The sequence below is a fragment of the Rhineura floridana genome, chromosome 6, assembly GCF_030035675.1.
Source record: "Rhineura floridana isolate rRhiFlo1 chromosome 6, rRhiFlo1.hap2, whole genome shotgun sequence".
Lineage (NCBI taxonomy): Eukaryota > Metazoa > Chordata > Lepidosauria > Squamata > Rhineuridae > Rhineura > Rhineura floridana.
This window is the reverse complement of record NC_084485.1, coordinates 67,769,754-67,788,006: the sequence shown is the minus strand read 5'-3', so window position 1 is coordinate 67,788,006 and position 18,253 is coordinate 67,769,754. Positions and strand designations below refer to the sequence as shown.

Here is an 18,253-nt window from a genome sequence, read left to right as displayed (position 1 = left end):
TATAATGAGATGGTGATGATGTTAAGGAGAAGGAGAAGAACCAATAGCACTGTCCCAGAGGAAAGAGATATATCCCAAAGGAAAATATATCAGCCAGATCTATTCAGTAGAAAGGTGGGAGAAAGGGAGAGGCAGAACTTAGAAAGATAGGACTGAGGCTCTTTCTAAACACTAAAAACTAGCCCTATAGGAAAATTGAACCCAATTTACAAAGCAATGCTTGATTCTTATTTATTTATTAAATTTATATCCCACCCTTCATCCTGAAAGGAGTCCAGGGTAGCAGATTCTTGAATATTTTATAGCATTTCTGCTGCTGCAGTGTGCCTATAATGATCTGCTGAATGGAAATCACTGACAACTGCTGAACATGGACACCAGTTTCTAGGAATCACTAGCAGGTCTGGATTAAGCTGAGGAGGGCCCCTAGGCTAATTGGTGTTTGGGGCCCCCTATCCCCATGCTTCACCTACCTTTCAGTTGTTTTTTGTGGAGCGCACAGGTTTGCCATCAATCAAGATGGCAGCCGAGGTTTCCCTAAGGAGCTGAAGCCTCTGCCGCCATCTTTGTTGATGGCAGCAATGCGCGTGTAGCACGCATGCATGCCATCAGCCAAGATGGCGGCAGAGGCTTCAGCCCCTTAAGGAAACCTTGGCCGCCATCTTTATTTATTTATTTATTTATTGTATTTCTATGCCACCCCATAGCCGAAGCTCTCTGGGCGGTTTACATTACCTAAAAACACATATACAAATTTAAAACACAACTTTTAAAAACAATTTAAACACAAATTAAACATTTAAAACAATATAAAAACACGCATTTATTGATGGCAATTCTGCGCACTGCAAAAAACAATGGAAAGGTAGGTAAAGCAGGGGGATAGCAGGGGGATGGCGGTCCGTGGATGCTTCCATGGATTGCAGAAGGAGAGCGGAGGGCCCCCTGTAACTCCAGAGGCCCTTGGGCCAGTGCCCCATGGGCCCCCAAGAGCTCCAGGTCCCTAGGCTTCAGCCTACTAAGCCTAATGGATAATCCAGCCCTGATCACTAGTAGGGAGAATGCTGTTGCACTCATATCCTGCTTGTATGCTTCCCGTAGACATTTTGGCCACTGTGAGAACAGGATGCTGGACTAGATGCACCTTTCATCTGATGCAGCAGGACTCTTTTATGTTTTATGTTCTTAATGATTTGTGTCACAGTGGAATCAATGTCTAAAGAAATAAACAGGGATTTGTCTCCCTAGTAGCTCACACTTAGAACTCATTTAAAAGAATATCACACAAAAAGATGGCACACACCACCAGGTACAGCTCCTGTACAACTTAATGAAGAGCAGGTTTGGGTTATTTCCTTAAATTGCAATACCAGCCTTGATCTCTAAAGCATGGTACAAATCTGAGTTCTGCCTTGGTATGCTAGGTACAAAAGCTTGGTGTTGTGACAGAAGCAAACATTTATCTTTTGGGGGATTTCCTTCTAGGTGGTGGAGGGGAGACTGGCAATTTCCAGAAAAAAAGAAAGGAAAGATATTTCCCAGGAAACAATACTTTCATTTTCAGAATGCCACACAGCAGAATAAGAGAAAGTGGCTGGTATATCCTGTTCACAGAAAGAGATAGAAGAAGATATCATCAATCAACGCTCCAGTGCCTCACACCTCATTGCAAAGAGAGTCCAAGCGAGACACAGATCTCCATTGTGCTTCCAGGCACAAGGACTAGATTGCAAAAGCAATTGGATGCAGCAAGCCTGTACATGTAAGGAATTAATTAGTAAGCCCCAGTAGGAAGGCCCCAGGTTTCTATAGGCCAAATCCTCGTGTGATCTAAACCAGTAATACCAGTAATAGGAGTAATTTTATTACTTTTGTGGAGTACATCTTCTTGTATGAAGCATGCAAATTATGTTCTCAAAAAGAAAAAAAAACTTATTTTCTTTTAGGAAGCAGCAAAACATCTCACTTTTTAAAAAATATGGATGCAATCCTATGCACACCTATCTGTGAGTAAGTACCAATTAACTTAGTGCGGCTTACTTCTGAATATATATTGTTGTTGTTGTTGTTGTTAGCTTTAGCATTAGCATTTAATGCCTGCCCTTCACTCAGATGTCCCAGGGCAGGTTACAACAATCTTAAAATACAGTGTGAAAAACAGTTTAAAACAACCAGTTGCACAGGATTGCCCTGTAAATGCCTTAAACAAAGTTGAGGATATATGTATGGGGGGGCTAATCTGGGTCTGTTTCCAGTTTGAATAAGCTTTAATTTATTGAATTCAGTAGTATGATTTGGTGATGATTCAACTAAATTCAGTGTGCCAGCAGCAACCAGTTACCTTGACTGAGGTTCTGGCCCTCCATCTAAGAATTAGTTGCATCCAACTTAATTAAATGGAGGTAGCAGCAGGAGATTATTATAGGCTAACACATCTGACTGTCAAGCTGCTTTTCCAGGATACTTACTGAAGTGTACCCCTTTTATATGCATTTCATGACTTCCCGGCATATTCCCTTGCTCTCATAATTCCTTTCCTGCTTCCTGGCAGATAATTCAGGAGCTGGATCCATAGCAGACCGCTTATCTTAAAAGACCAGAAGAAGCCTCTGGATGTCAGAGGAGACTCAACAAGATTCTGATGCTGCTGAAGATGAGGGTACCGTAGAACCCAGAAGATTCACTTACTGTTATGGGACCATATCTGCCCCATCAATCAGCTACATCAGTGGTTCCCAAAGTAATCGGGGGGCCCAAATAGTAAAGAAAAGAATTATTTGTTTATTTTTAAAAAGTCTTCCCTTACTGGATGCTGTCTGCTCCCCACTGCCGCTGCAGACGACACCTCCTCCTTGCTCCAAACAAGAGGGGAGGACTTTTGCTGAAGCGGCAGAGTGTCTTTCAGGTGTCTACCTATAAAACATGTGGCAGATGCCAAAGGAGGCTGAGGATGGAGCTATTAGGAAGAAAAGGGGATTACTATCACCGACTCTCATCTCCTCGCACTGCGACTGTTGACGACGCCCTTGCTCAGAACAAGAGGAGAGGGCTTTTTGTGAAGCAAACGAAGCAAGGCTGCAAGAAAAGGCTGCTTTCCCCTTCCTTCCTGGCAGCCAGCGTGCCTGCCTGCCTTGGCTCCTGCTACGCTGCCACCTCCTTTTAAAAAATATTCTTATTTGCGAGGCCGCTCAGATCCCGCCTTCAGCCCAGACAGAGCCAAGAAGCAGTGAGGAAGCGCAGAACTTGCTTACCTTCCATTTCTGAGGCTGTGTGTGTCCCAGCATCCCTCCTTTCTTCTACTTACCCTCCACCCCCCCAATCTCTCTCTCCAAGATGCTGCAGTTGAGGGCTTCCCCCCCTCACATGCCCAAACGCATGCACACCTGCAGCTGCTTCCAGGAGGGGAAGGTGTTTGTGTGTGTGTTGCATGCTCTGATATGTCTTCTGCTTTGCTTTCATTCTCCAAGTGCACGCTAACCAAGTCTTCAGTTCTGATGATCATCCGAAGTCCTAAAAGCACTAACCCCCCTCCTCCATCTGTGCACCTTGTTGTCTGCAGTGCACAATCTAGCATCCCCATCCTTATCACATTGCTGCTTCTTTATTATTTAAAAAAGAAAAGAAAAAAAAGCTCAGCAGGTTGGCTGAGGTCGGGATCCTGGTATTGCAGCACAAATTTATATATTTAATAATTATTGCATGTATATCCCACCTTTCCTCAAGTTGCTCAAAGTGGTGCACATGGTTCCCCCCCCTTTCCATTTTATTCTTACACCAACCTGTGAGATAGGTCAGGCTGTGTTTGGTCCAAGGTCACCCAGTGCACTTCATGGCTGGGTGGGGATTTGAACCTGGTTCTTAGTCCAACACTGTAACCCACTGGTATTGCAAGACAGGACTGTACATCTTCAGACTGTGGGGAGGGGGATACCAATTTGATGAACCTTTGCATTATGAAAAGAAAGCAACACCTCCCTCTCTGCAGGGAGCTTTTAATGGAAAGGGGTATTTGGAGATATGATTTTGCCACACACCATTTTTTCAATCAACAGAGATTAAAATTACAATTGGCATGGGGGGGTCACGAAATCTTTTGAGCTTACAAAGGGGGTCCCATACTCAAAGGGTGGGAACCACTGAGCTACATCTCTGTTGTAGCTGTGAACTGAGGTATATGTCTGGCTGTGTTGTGTGTGATGGGTAATATGATTATGTAACATACAAAAACAGTTCTGGTTGGATCTGACTTTCTAAACCACATTGGTAGCTTTTGTCTTCATGGAACATTATCAGGTCACATGGATGTGTAGTCCATTGCTACTCAAAGACTCCCTTGCTACTCAAAGACTGCCTTGGCACCCATGAACCTTAATGGTAATCTGGATTAAGAAGGGAGTTTATGAATTCTAGGTGTCCTTGTGGTACTGAAACCACATTTTGAAAAACCAACTATCTTGCAATGGGTTATTTTATTCATGATCTCAGATTATTGAAAACCTCAGAAAATCAGCCAGGAGTGGTTGATATGGATTAGAGTTCTGTTCCTGAGTTATTGGGTACTAATTCATGGCTGTCAAACCATCTCAGTTTTACTTCTGAAGAACTATATGACTTGTTCCAGTAGCTTAGACCAAAATGGCTGAGGCGCAAAGGCTGAGTAATTTCTTATAGAATCACACCTGTGCAAATGAATGACTTAAACCAGAAGAACATTCAGAAAGAAACAAAATGTAATTCACTAAGATGTGTGTCATAAGCTGTGTAAGAGAACAGATGCTTACACGGGTACCATAGTTTGAGAATTCACAGATCTTTGAGCCACTAGAAAGGAAAGTCCAGCTGTAATAACTTTTTAGCCTGGCATTATAGTGTTAAAAGAATGGAAGTCACTCTGTAAACAAGAACTGAAGACCCCATACAGATGTTCATTCATTTCAGACCTAACTCACTGAAGATGCCTCTCTGGCATCTTCAAATCTATGTAGAATATCTACCTATTCAAGGCGGTTGGCTCAGACATGCAGATGTTTAAAAAAATAAATGTCATATAGCAACCAGTTGCTCTGCGTGAAACAGTCTTCATAAATAAACACATCAAAAAGCAGGAAGGGGCAGTGTATCCAGGGAAGCCTTTGATGTGAGAGCAGAAATAAGAGTAGAACATAAGACAGATCTTGTTGTGTCGGTATACCTGAGGACAGACCATAGGGGGAAACAAAGGAAGATTTGGGAAAAAAATCTTCCCAGGAAGAGCACATTTTAGTTTAGTTGATCTTGAGAAAACCAATTTGCTTATTCTCTGGATATCATCATATCATAGGCATAGCTGTTAAAACCAGGGGGTTCGATACCTGTTACCCTTTTCACTGTCTGTGGTGTTGCTTTGATTTAGAGAATTACACTGCCTAATCGTAGGATTGGCCCTGACTAAAGCCCTTAGCCCTGTCTATGCATTATAGCTATTACATTGAACATACATGAGGAGTGGGACCTGTGCACATTCAGCATCACTTGTGAAAAAGCCTATAGATGTACAATAGTCTGTATCCACATAAGCTTTGTATGTGTGGTCAGGAAGCCTGCTTTGGTGTGTCGGTGTATATGTGATGTCTATGGATAGTCATGGTGAATGCATGGCCAGTGGGCAGGAAAGGATAGTGGGCATGAGCATGCGCAATCCCATTCTTTGTATGCACTTTCAGGACACACAGGCATAACATGTGCTGCCCTTGTGGAAATGAAGCTACAGATATGAATATTACTTGTGTAAATGGTCCCCAATTCTCATATCAGGGTTCAAATTATTCCAGTCCATAAAACATTACAGCATATCACAGCTCGCACCCCTGATTGGCAGTCTTCTTGTTTCTGCAAGATAACTGCAGTCCTATACGATGAGATAAGAAACAAGAACAAAGAGAGGGGAACACATTTATTCCCTTTTTTAAAACAACAACAACAACAACCTCTTATCACATGAATGAATTTAGTGGAGAAAGCTGATATAGCAAGGAAAGGTGCCACCTTTTATTGAGCCAGACATGGCAGAAGACAATCTTTCAAGCAATATGTAACTCTACCTTGAACAGAAATGAATACTTAGGTTAAGCTTGTACTCTATGACTGTTCTCACTAAAAGGAACTTAGACCAATAAAATCCATCACCTTTCTCATTCACAAAATCCAACAAGGTAATGCCAAAACAAACAAACTAACAACAGATCCAACAGAGTAACCCACAACATATGAGAAAAAAAATTATAGGCGCTAAGGATAAACTTTTGCCTCAATGTTTGGAGGTCTGTATGCTCACATGTGGAGATGGAAAGAATACTTGGTACTTGGTTGTGGAAGAAGCAGATTTTAAAATCTTTAATACTCCAAACTTCCAGACTGGATTTAAGAATTTATCGAACTCTAGAACAGCCTCACAGCCTTGCTGTCATATTTACAAGGGCTGCTGAGTTAGGCTGGCCTCAAACCACATGCACAGTTTTATATCCCAGACTGCACTGGCCTCATGTGCTAATGCCCCCTAGCATACAATAAATGCCATGAGATTAAAAAAATCATTGATGTGTACAATGCAATGAGGCCTCTGGGGTATGTGTAGGTGTAGTGTAGCATGCAGAAAAAAGTCTAGAACCTACTAGGATGCCCCCAGATGTACATTCACTGCAACATTATACAGCCACAAGAGTGGCTGTATACTATAGCGAGCGTAGATTTTTCAAATTCTGCAATGTTAAATTGAAAATACCCCCATGCCATTCTGCCATGTTCACAGAGTACCTGTAATCCTATTACTGACCTTGCCCCATACTATGACCTTCATCTTCTGCAGTTTAAAAGTTAAAAAAATGCCTGGCTGATTTTTAATTAATTTAAGGAAATTTGGCTTGAACCCAATGATAATGTCGGGCATGCTCAGTAAGAACCAACTGTCAGTGTTCTAAAAGCCAGACTCACAACTGCTTCGCTTGGCTAATCGGGGCCACACCCACACCAGACTTTGATTTCACTTTAGACAGTCATGGCTTCCCCCAAAGAATCCTGGGAAGCGTAGTTTGTGAAGGGTGCTGAGAGGAGACTCCTATTCCAGTGGCCAGACTGGTTTAACAGTCAGCCACTCTGATTGAAGGTCTGTGAGGGGAACAGGGCATCTCCTAGCAACTCTCAGAACCCTTCACTAACTACACTTCCCAGGATTCTTTGGGAGAAGCCATGACTGTGCAAAATGAAACAAAGGCCTAGTGTGGATGTGGCCAGGGACAGCTTTGGTTTAAATTTGGGTGGGAGGCTACATGTGCCTGCTGTAGAATAAAAAGGTGGGGGAAACCCTGAAAAGCAATGATAATGTTCACAATGTTTTCCTTTTGGAAAGGAAAGAGGCTTCCCTTCTGCCCAGTGTGCACCCACCCAATCTCCTCCCCTCCCCCTCCTCCTACCCTCCCTGTCCCTCCCCCGGGTCAGTGTTGGACTACGACTTGGGAGACCAGGGTTCGAATCCCCACACAACCATGAAGCTCACTGGGTAACCTTGGGCCAGGTCTGCCTCTCAGCCTCAGAGGAAGGTAATAGTAAAACCACCTCTGAATACCTCTTACCATGAAAACCCTATTTATAGGGTCGCCATAAGTCGGGATCGACTTGAAGGCAGTCCATTTCCATTTTCAAACATGATTGCACAGAAATAAATCCCATTGAACTCAAAAAGTATGCAAATGATCAAACCCACCTTCCCTTCTCCTCCCTCCTATCCCCTCCCTCTTGCCCCTTCCCTCCCCCTTTCTTTGCCTCTACCTCCCCATCCCCTTCCAATCCCTTCCTTACCCTTCCCCCTTTACTCCCTCCCCTTTCTCTTCCCCATCAGCAGTCTTACCTATCTTAAGCATGATTGCACGGGAGTAAATACCATTGAACTCTTTGTTGTTGTTATGTGCCTCCAAGTCGACTACAACTTATGGCGACCCTATGAATCAGTGACCTCCAAGAGCATCTGTCATGAACCACCCTGTTCAGGTCTTGTAAGTTCAGGTCTGTGGCTTACTTTATGGAATCAATCCATCTCTTGTTTGGCCTTCCTCTTTTTCTACTTCCTTCTGTTTTTCCAAGCATTATTATCTTTTCTAATGAACCATGTCTTCTCATTATGTGTCCAAAGTATAATAACCTCGGTTTCATCATTTTACCATTGAACTCTATAAGCATGCAAATGATCAAACCTCCCCTCCCCCTTCCTTTGCCCCCCTCCAATCCACTCCTTCCCTTTTCCCCTCCCTCTCCTCCTCCCCCATGGTCAGTTTTACCTATCCTAACCATGATTGCTTAGGAGTAAATCCCATTGAACTCAATAAGCATGCAAATGATCAGACGTGCCTCTCCCCTCCTTCCCCTCTCCTCTCCCTTTCTCCCCCTTTCCTTCTTCCACCTCCCCTCCCAATCCAGCCCCTCTCCCTCCCCCCAGTCAATTTTAAGCATGATTCCATGGGAATAAATCCCACTGAACTCAATAAAGATGCAAATGATCAAACCTGTCCTTCTCCTCCCCTCCCCCTACTGCCTGCTCCCATCCCCCTTCTCCCCTCTGCCCTTTCTCCCCTCCTCCCTCCTCCTCCCCTCCCCATCCCCTGTAGTCAGTTTCATCTATCCTAAGCATGACTGCAGGGGAGTAAATCCCACTGAACTCAATACGCATGCAAATGATCAATCCATTGTCAGCAAACTTGGACAGGATCCCATTTCTTACCACCGGGATTAAAAAGCAGAGAAATTAACTAATAGGTAAAAAAAAACCTTGCGGTTTAAGAACATACCTATAGCCCACAGATACTTCTATCTAACTTTAAAAAGCAGGGGAATCTGGCAGCTATAGTGAATGCACCAGGGGATCAGGAGACCTGATCTCCTCTCTGAGATATTGGAGTGTCCTACAGAGTTGTCAAAATGCAAACACCATTTGGGTTGGTCTTTCACAGTCCAATCTACGACCTGTGTAGCTTGGAAGAATTTGGTAACGTGCCTCTGAGCATATGGTGAGTGGTGGCAACACCTGTAATCAGCCTAAATAACAGAAACAAAACATGTGCTGTGCTGATCTTGTTTTAGCAGGGAGGAAGCAACATTATTAAGATAGTTGATATAGTTCAGATGGTCACTTTAAATATTTTTTATTTATTTTGCAATTTTAGTGGTTTCCTATAGGAAATCATTTTCTTTTGTTTCTATTTCTGTGAATATGTGAAGTACAGCAACACTTTGCAAAATTTACACTAAAAAACTCCACAAATAATTGTGGAATAATGGCACTGACTATTCTGCAGAATAGTCTCCAGTGGACATCAGGATTGTCTCAATTTGCACAACATAAAACAGTGGGAGGTAAAATATATTATAGCAAAATTCTAGGTGTGCTCTATGTTTTTAATTGACTGTGCCCATCTTGCCTTAAATGAAGTGGTTTGAACATAGCAGGCTGAAAACATGCATCCTCTTTTTTCCAACAGCTAGAGTCATTGCTGAAGTAGCAACTTATTGTAATCTTGATTGTGGATGAAGGTGCCAATTTGGTGTGTATTACCGAGACCTGGGTGGGTGAGCTTGGAGGAGTTGATCTAACCCAACTTTGCGCACCTAGATACTCGGTACAGCACCAGCACAGGCTGCAGGGATGGGGGGAGGAGTTGCTGTGGTCTACAGAACTTCCATCTCTGTCACCATGAAACCACTCTGTCTTGGAGCTGGCTGTGAGGGCCTGCACCTGGTGTTGGGCCGAGGAGACAGCAAACTAGGGTTGCTGCTGGTGTACCGTCCACCCTGCTGGCCGGGTGCTTCTTTGACTGAGCTGATGGAGGTCGTCTCGGCTGTGGCATTGGAGCAGCCCAGAATGATAGTGCTGGGTGATTTCAATGTCCATGCAGAGGCTGCCTCTAGTGTTCCAGCCTGGGACTTCATGGCCTCCATGACAACCATGGGGCTGTCTCAACTTGTTACTGGCCCAACACATAGGGCAGGCCACACCCTCGACTGGAGTGGGAAGGGGAGGAGGAAGAGGGGAAGGAGAAGGAGAAGGAGAAAGAGAGGATTGGAAGGGAAGGGGCAAAGGAAGGGGGAAGGAAGGGGCAAAAGGGAGGTGATGGGGAGGAGGAGGAGGAGAGGGCAGGTTTGATCATTTGAATGCTTATTGAGTTCAGTGGGATTTACTCCCATGCAATCATGCTTAAGATAGGTAAAACTCACCATGGGAGAGGGGAGAGGGGAGGGGAGGAGGAGATTGGAAGTGGATGGGGATGGGGAGGGAGGGGCAAGGGGATGTAGAGGGAAGGGGCAAGAGGGAGGGGATAAGAGGGAAGAGGAGGGGACAGCAGGTTTGAAAATTTGCATGCTTTTTGAGTTCAATGGGTTTTACTTCTGTGCAATCATGCTTTGGATAGGTGGTAGCCTCCCACCCAAATTTAAATCAAAGCTGTCCCTGGCCACATCCACACCAGACCTTTATTTCACTTTAGATAGTCATGGCTTCTCCCAAAAAATCCTGGGAAGTGTACTTAGGGAAGGGTACTGAGAGTTGCTAAGAGATACCCTGTTCCCCTCACAGAGCTTCAGTCAGAGCAGCTGACTGTGAAACCACTCTGGCCACTGGACATCTGTCAGGAGAACAGGGGTCTCCTCTCAGCCCCCTTCACAAACTACACTTCCCAGGATTCTTTGGGGGAAGCCATGACTGTCTAAAGTGAAATAAAGGTCTGGTGTGGTCCCCTGATTAGCCAAGGCAAACAGCTGTGAGTCTGGCTTTTAGAACACTGACAGCTGGTTCTTACTGAGCATGCCCTGGCCTATCATTGACTTCAATGTTAAATTTCTTAAATTAATTAAAAATCAGCTAGGCATTTTTTAAACTTTTAAACTGCAGATGATTAAGGTCAGAGTATAGGGCAAGGTCAGTAATAGGATTATAGGTATTCTGTGAACATAGCTGATTTTTAATTAATTTCAACAAATTATGAGAACTGAGAGGAAAAAGTCTAAAAGGGCTGTTTTTTCCTCTCTTTTTACACTTTGAACTCTCGATTCTCTCTGACTGTTTTATGTATCACCATGAAAATTTAGAGAGTTGTTAAGCAAGCGTTTCTGAGTTCAGGGCTATAAGTTTTATAAGGTTTTGTTTTGAAATGAGCTTATGGGAAGCATCAGAATGGCATGGGGAGGTATTTTCAATTTAACATTGCGGAATGTGAAAAATCCATGCTGGCTATAGTATACAGCCAGTCTCATGGCTGTATAATAACTTAAAATATTTATAAAAAATATAGCAATGGTTCTCTCTCAGGCTCAGTTTAGAATGAGCCAAATGAGTTGACTCAAGCCAAATTAAGCTCAGCTAAGTTTAGTCCCCTTCTAGCGTACTGGAATGGTACATGTCTCTGCTAATGCAATTGGGAAGGTGATAGGGCTTGTGGCAGTGGAGGCTGGTGGCTCTGATATCAGTGGGGCAGTGAATCCGCTTCAGGTTTTAGTCTACACTTCCAAGGAGTTGTTCAAGGTGCTTAGGAAGTTCCTGGTTCAGATCTCACCTTGGCCATGAATTTTTACAGTAGCTTTAGACAACCACTTTTTCTCAGTCTTAAGGTCGAGAAACACTTACTGTTGTGTTTATTTAATATTTATTTATCTTATTTATATCCTGCCCTTCCTCCCAGCAGGAGCCCAAGGAAGTGTTGCTTCTTTGTGCCTCCACCTCTCTTTTCTGAAAATGGGGGCACATAGTGCCAGTCAACCCGTGCCTCTTTGTACTCTAAAACCCTGGTTGGAGCAGCTCAAGCACAATTTTTTAAAATTCAGCTTCAAGCAGATTTCATAACTGATTGGGAGATCAACCCGTTTGCCTTCCAAGTGTGGCCAATGGAAATGCTTTGCTGCAGATACATGCAGAGACAGCGACTGGCCCAAAGCTTTGCTGTGAGCGGTCCTGAAAGGTCTGAAGTCAGCAGTTGGGGAGGTGTGGCCAGCAGAGGGTTGAGTCACTGCAAAACGCAGCCAGAAAAACCATTCTCGCTGCTTTTGAAGTGGCTAGTGTGCCCACAGCCTTAGCCTTCCATCTGTAATACCGGGATAACAATACTGATCTGCTCTATAGGGTTGTTGCAAAGATTACAGGGCGAGGGGGGGAAAGGAATGTATGTGAGTTGCTTAAACACACAGAGGTGTGTTATATAAATGCAAGATATTACAGACTGCTGAAACAGCTTTACTAAATTACAATTGTCCTTCACAATTAGAATACTGGTACAACAGAAGATGTCATGACAACTGGTTACGTCCCTGAGTCCTTGGGTCCAACAACACAACAATCCAGGTTTTTGTTGCCTGGAGCTAAATTCTGTGAAACTCAATAGATTGCACAATAATGGTTCAGTCAATACCCCTGTCCACACTGACTCTAATACTCTCTTGGACCATTGCACTAACAAAACACAATAAAATGCTTCCATTTTGTTGCTTTGTTGTTGTTATGTGCCTCCAAGTCAACTACGACTTATGGCGACCCTATGAATCAGAGACCTCCAACAGCATCTGTCATGAACCACCCTGTTCAGGTCTTGTAAGTTCAGGTCTGTGGCTTCCTTTATAGAATCAATCCATCTCTTGTTTGGCCTTCCTCTTTTTCTACTTCCTTCTGTTTTTCCAAGCATTATTATCTTTTCTAATGAATCATGTCTTCTCATTATGTGTCCAAAGTATGATAACCTCAGTTTCATCATTTTAGCTTCTAGTGATAGTTCTGGTTTAATTTGTTCTAACACCCAGTTATTTGTCTTTTTTGCAGTCCATGGTATCCGCAAAGCTCTTCTCCAACACCACATTTCAAATGCGTTGATTTTTCTCTTATCAGCTTTTTTCACTGTCCAACTTTCACATCCATATATAGAGATCGGAAATACCATGTTGCTTTAAATCCAACATATATGTTACACCACATGTCAAAATTTGGTGAATGTTAACATTCTGTCGGGAATGCTTTGATTTGGATTCCTGCATTTAGCAGGGGGTTGGACTTGATGGCCTTATAGGCCCCTTCCAACTCTACTATTCTATGATTCTATGATTCCCATTCTCTCTCTCCACAATCACATATGTATGTCAACATTTACTAGATTTTGGACTGGAGTAGTGTATGTAATATATGTAAGCCAACACACATAAAAATGTAGTTCATAAAAGCTGACTGTCCTGCCGCTACCTTACTGTTAGTTTCATCATCATAGAAACTTCATGTGCAGTCATTTTGTATCAATACAAACAGAGAACAGTTTTTGACTTGTTTTTAACACTGATGCTGAATTAGTGTAAACATAACTGTTTCAGATGCAAGGCTATGGAGTAGCATAGAACTAGGTCAGCTACAAGGAGATGGTTTCTGCTAATGTGAACAGTGACACTAGGTCAAAGAATACTGAAGTATATTATCATGAGGCTGGGGTGGGGAGGTAAGAGGTCAGTTTGGCAATGACAAGACCTCTTGACCCACAAATAGGGAAGTAGTGCAGAGATGAGAACCCCGACATGAGCTTGGTGGGAAAAGGCTATCCAAATGCTATAAGCACACAAATCACCTACAGGAAAGCATTTCCATTGGCCACACACACCTGGAGGGGCAATGGGTTGATCTGCCAATCAGTTGTGAAATCTGTTTGAAACTGATTTTTTTTTAAAAAAAACACGTACTTGAGCTGATCCCACCAGGTTTTACAGTAAAAGGGTGGAGTTTGACTAGTGCCATGTGTCCCCATTTTCAGAGGAGACGCACTGGAACCGGCAAAACAGTAAGTGTGTCTCTACCCTAAGTGAGTCCAGCCACTGGACCATTTTGCTGGTGAAAACTCCTGGCCCCAGAGCTAGGTGTGTCCTCTGCATCGGGGTCCCAGTTTTCATATGCAGAAAAAGTCCCCCATAAGTCTCCTCCTACAGGTGATTATTCAAATGGAACTTGTTCCGCTTGATAAAGAAATGACAAGAACCTGCAAACTGCAGCATTCACTCCTTCGAAGGGCAAAACATCAGCTCTGCTCCCAAGGTCAAAACATCAGCTAGAATTTAGCATAAATAAGGTCTTGCAACACTTGGCTTGGGGAACAAGGGTGGTCACTGAAAATGCATCACACCCTCCCCACATCCCTCCATGTAGATGCCCTTCAGATCCATCCACCTCACATTAAGTCCCTAAGATACCTTATTTCTCATAGCCTGGGACCAAGCCCCTTCTTTTTCAAGACACCCAGCTATTTGGACTGTAACCCACAGTTATGTTAAAAGAAGAGTGGAGAGCTGAGTCTTCCTCTGACCAGCAATAATGGTAAGTGTTTTCTTCAAAGAGGACATCCCTCTGAGAGTCTGATGATGAGGGGACTGAGCATACCTAGCACCCAGTGCCCGTAAAGAGCAAGTCCCCAAAGGCAACTCTGGACATTTAAAAAAATGGGAGGAGAAGAAATGTGATGTACTTGTGCTCCTGTTTCATGCACTTCTCCCCTCCCAAGATGTGATGTGTGAGCTTCAGCTATGGTCATGCATCTCACCCTAGTGGAGCTGCACGAGATCTACCTCCAAGTGTTACACAGGAAACACAGCATGAAGTATTGCTCAGCTGGCCCTCCTTGCTGCCCCCCCCTGCTTCTGTGTACAAATGCTAACACACACACACACACACACACACACACACACACACACACACACACACTGCAGATGCTAATAAGAAAATCTAACACAAGGCTTTGGCCAAATCCCTTCAGTTCCTCAACACCACCTTAGAAAGGATCTGCTACTCCTGAAGAGAGATGGCACTCCCTTTTGACAGAACAGCATCATCATGCCAGGAGTCTTGCCTGAGGAGAGGGAAAGGACACTTCTGTGGCCCTGCAATGCAATCCTTTGTACACTGAGATTTTGTACAGAGAGTTAGACAAAGGGTGAGGCAATGAAAAATACAAGTCCATGCAAAAGAAAGAAAGAAAGAAAGAAAGAAAGAAAGAAAGAAAGAAAGAAAGAAAGAAAGAAAGAAAGAAAGAAAGAAAGCTACTGATCTGCTTGCTGTAGTCGGGGGGGGGGGAAACTATGGTCACACAACCTTCTTAATGTTAAATGTAAAAAAAGAAAAGAAAGAAACCTTCCTTTTCCTATGGTCCCTGCCTTCCCCTTGGTGAGAGCTTCTACTCCAGTTATTAGGGAAGGTTTGTTACACAGCCATGATCTGACTGGACGATCTAACCCAGGAGTGAAGGAAATGCAAATTCTAGATCTATTATATATGAAGAAAACTTACGTTGTAAAGCTCCCTCTGCCTTGCCAGGGAATTGATTCCACACTGAGAAGCAGGATTGATCAAAACAGGAGGAAAGAATTGCAGAGGAAAGGGGGGGGGGAGGCAGGGGAGACCTAACAGAGCCTCTTTACTTGTGGGCACTATGTGCTGTAAGCACACCTGTGAAATGGTTCGGCATCGCTGTGTTTCTCCTAAGCACAGGCAGAAGAGAGGGAAGGGCCAGACAGCAAGCACAGCCTCCTCCAGTAACGCCACTTGTTCCGCCAACAACTCTTCAGCAGAGCTGACCCCCCCTCCCTTCCTCGCTTGCTCTCTCTGAGCTCGGTTGGGATGACGACGAACAGCCGGCTTTAGGGGGCTGCTGGCAATGGTGGGCGAACGGTGGTCCGTTGGTTTGTCTGGATAAGCCGGTATGGCTTCTTAATGAACCAAGTTCATGTTCTAGCACAAGCGCACCCACGCACCTCCCTCTACCCGGGTCTTATTTTGTTTCACCTCTCAGCCCCCTTGAGCTCGTCGGTGGTCGGAGCCCTTTTCGTTTGTGCCATCATCATAGGGCACGGATGGAGGCTGCTGGGCTAGACCACATGAGTGGATACAACCTCTTCCTCCTATCCTAATGCGTTAGATCCGATCGTTCCCATGCATGCACGCTAAAGGTTCTGTGGGATAAAATGCACGGTTCCATTCCAGCAAGCCACAGCCTCTCATGGTGGGGAATCGAGGTTGGATTCTGTGACTACAAGCAAGAGACCTGTCCCCACCCCTACCCCAAAAAACCACATAGCCAGTCCAGATTCAACACCCAAGTCAGCCTGATGAGGGGACCCTGAGCCGTCCCCTTCGTAGCAGTCACCAAAACCAGAGGTGCCCCCCCATCTCCTTGGATGTGTGCGTGTGTCTGGGACACACCTGGATTTTTCCCGGCGCAAGTGAGGATTGGAGCGCTGCCTCTACATCTGCCAGGAGGGATTTCTTCCAGGGGCTCGATTTCGGATTGAGGCTGCTGCCACTTTGCAGGAAATCCGGATCTTAACTTTGCTGTCCATCACCCCTCCTCTTTCCCATCCCGTCTCCTCCTGTCTCGCTTTTCTCCATTTGCCGCCTCCCCCCCCGCCGCCCGCTTCCCCGACACCATCCGAACCACCGAGCGACACGACAGCTTCAGCCACACACAAGCCCCTTTCTTTTCTCAGCCTCTCCCAGAGAAAACTACCAAGGAAGGCGGTGAATCAAATAAAGCCCTCTCCTTCCCATTTGCACCCGAGAAGCCCCCTTCCTTTGCCCCCTTGCAACGGCCGCCGCCACCACCACAACCACGGATAAAGAACCGAGGAGCTCCACTTACCCTTGGATTCTCCTCTCTCCTCCCGGCCAGCTCTGCTGCTGTTGTTTGCCTATCTGCTGCTCCCTGCCATCCAGGCACGCACATCTGGCTCAGACGGATCCCTGGAGTTGGCAGACAGAAGGAGGCTGACGGCGGGGGGAGTGACGGTTCTGTGGCCCAGACGAAGCTCAGGAGGTTGCACAGACTCCCCCACCCGGGTGGAGAGGATGGCAGAAGAGTCTGCCTTGGAGATGGTCCCTCCTTTCCCGCTCTCTCTCCTTTCTAGGTAGTTGCTTAGGAAGCAGCCGGGAAAAAGATTCGCGTTCCTCCTCCCCCCTCCGCGCCACCTCAGACACTCACACACTTGCTTCTCCTTTCTTTTCCGCCTCTCCTACCCGCCGCCGCCACTACTGCCGCCGCCGCCACCACGATGCTCACCTCCTCCTCCTCTAGATTCCCTCACTCCTCCCTCTAGCGGGAGTCTTGACACTGCAATGTGCCACCCACCTGAATCAGCTTCTGCCTGCTTTGCCACTTAACTCCTGAGGCTCCAGCTAACTCAGTGTGGTAAACAACCAGGAGGAGTATTGGGGGGGGGGAGAGAGAGCGAGAGCTAAAGCAAACTGTAGTAGTGGTGGCGGCAGAGCAGGCTGGCAGCACTAGTTCAGGCTTCAGAAGAGCAGCTGTCTCCCTGCAGAGGCTGTCATCTCTGGTCTATTGGATGGAATTCTGTAAAGTTGCCAGATCTATGCCCAGAGACAGCCTAAAGGAGCCCAGGGGGAGAAATCAATGCAGAATAACTAGAGCCTATTGTTGTTGTTGTTGTTGTTATTGTTATTATTACATTTCTATCCTGCCTTTCCTCCCCAGGGTGACAAACAAAGCAACAAAATAGAATAAAAACAAACATAAAAACATCTAAAAGAAAACCAGGCACAGATCCTCAGAGATGATCATTTCTAGGCTGCTGGGAACAGTATCTTCCAATCGTCAAGTGTCTGGATGAACAGGATTTTTTAAAATCCTTCTGACTGGTAATAATAAGGAGGTGACAATGACTAAAAGAAGAAGAGAGGTGAACTAATCTCAAAGAAGCTGAAGAATAATGCTTTTTATTGATGCCTTTTGAGGCCAAAACACATTGGGCATTAATAAAAAGCACTACTTTTCAGCATATTTGAGACTGATATACTTTTTGTCATTTCCACTGGATGCTTCCAGTTTTTTATGTCTGTAATAATGGGGGGCTGTAAATGCACCTCACCAAGGAGGGCATTCCATAAATAGGGAACCATTCCTGAGAAGGCCCTGCTGTGGGTCAGCACCAGCCAGGCAACACCCAGCAGCAGCAGCACCAACAGGGCCTGCCCTGGTGATTATATACAGATAGTAGTAGCTTAATATCTTCCCAGTTATTTCATTGTATTAAATATTCAAACAAAATAAAGTTTCATTTTTCTCACAATTAAAAACAAGTTCTTAATGAAGATATGCCTTTGCACTTATTGGTGAGAACACTGGAAAAAAGGAGGTGATTTAGTTCTTACTGAGTGATCGGGTGGATATTGATAAAATGAACAGCCATGCCACCTACACCATTCCTTTGT

At 44.8% G+C, this 18,253-nt stretch overlaps 1 protein-coding gene across 1 annotated transcript in view; it reads right to left on the bottom strand.

Annotated features, from left to right (window-relative positions):
• LRRN2 (leucine rich repeat neuronal 2) overlaps positions 1–17,031 on the bottom strand; it is a 241,230-nt gene extending 224,199 nt beyond the window's left edge. Inside the window, exon 1 of the mRNA XM_061630374.1 lies at positions 16,668–17,031. The gene's annotated coding sequence lies outside the window, so the exon portion shown is untranslated. The remainder of the gene's footprint in view (positions 1–16,667) is intronic.
• Positions 17,032–18,253: the final 1,222 nt, after the last annotated feature.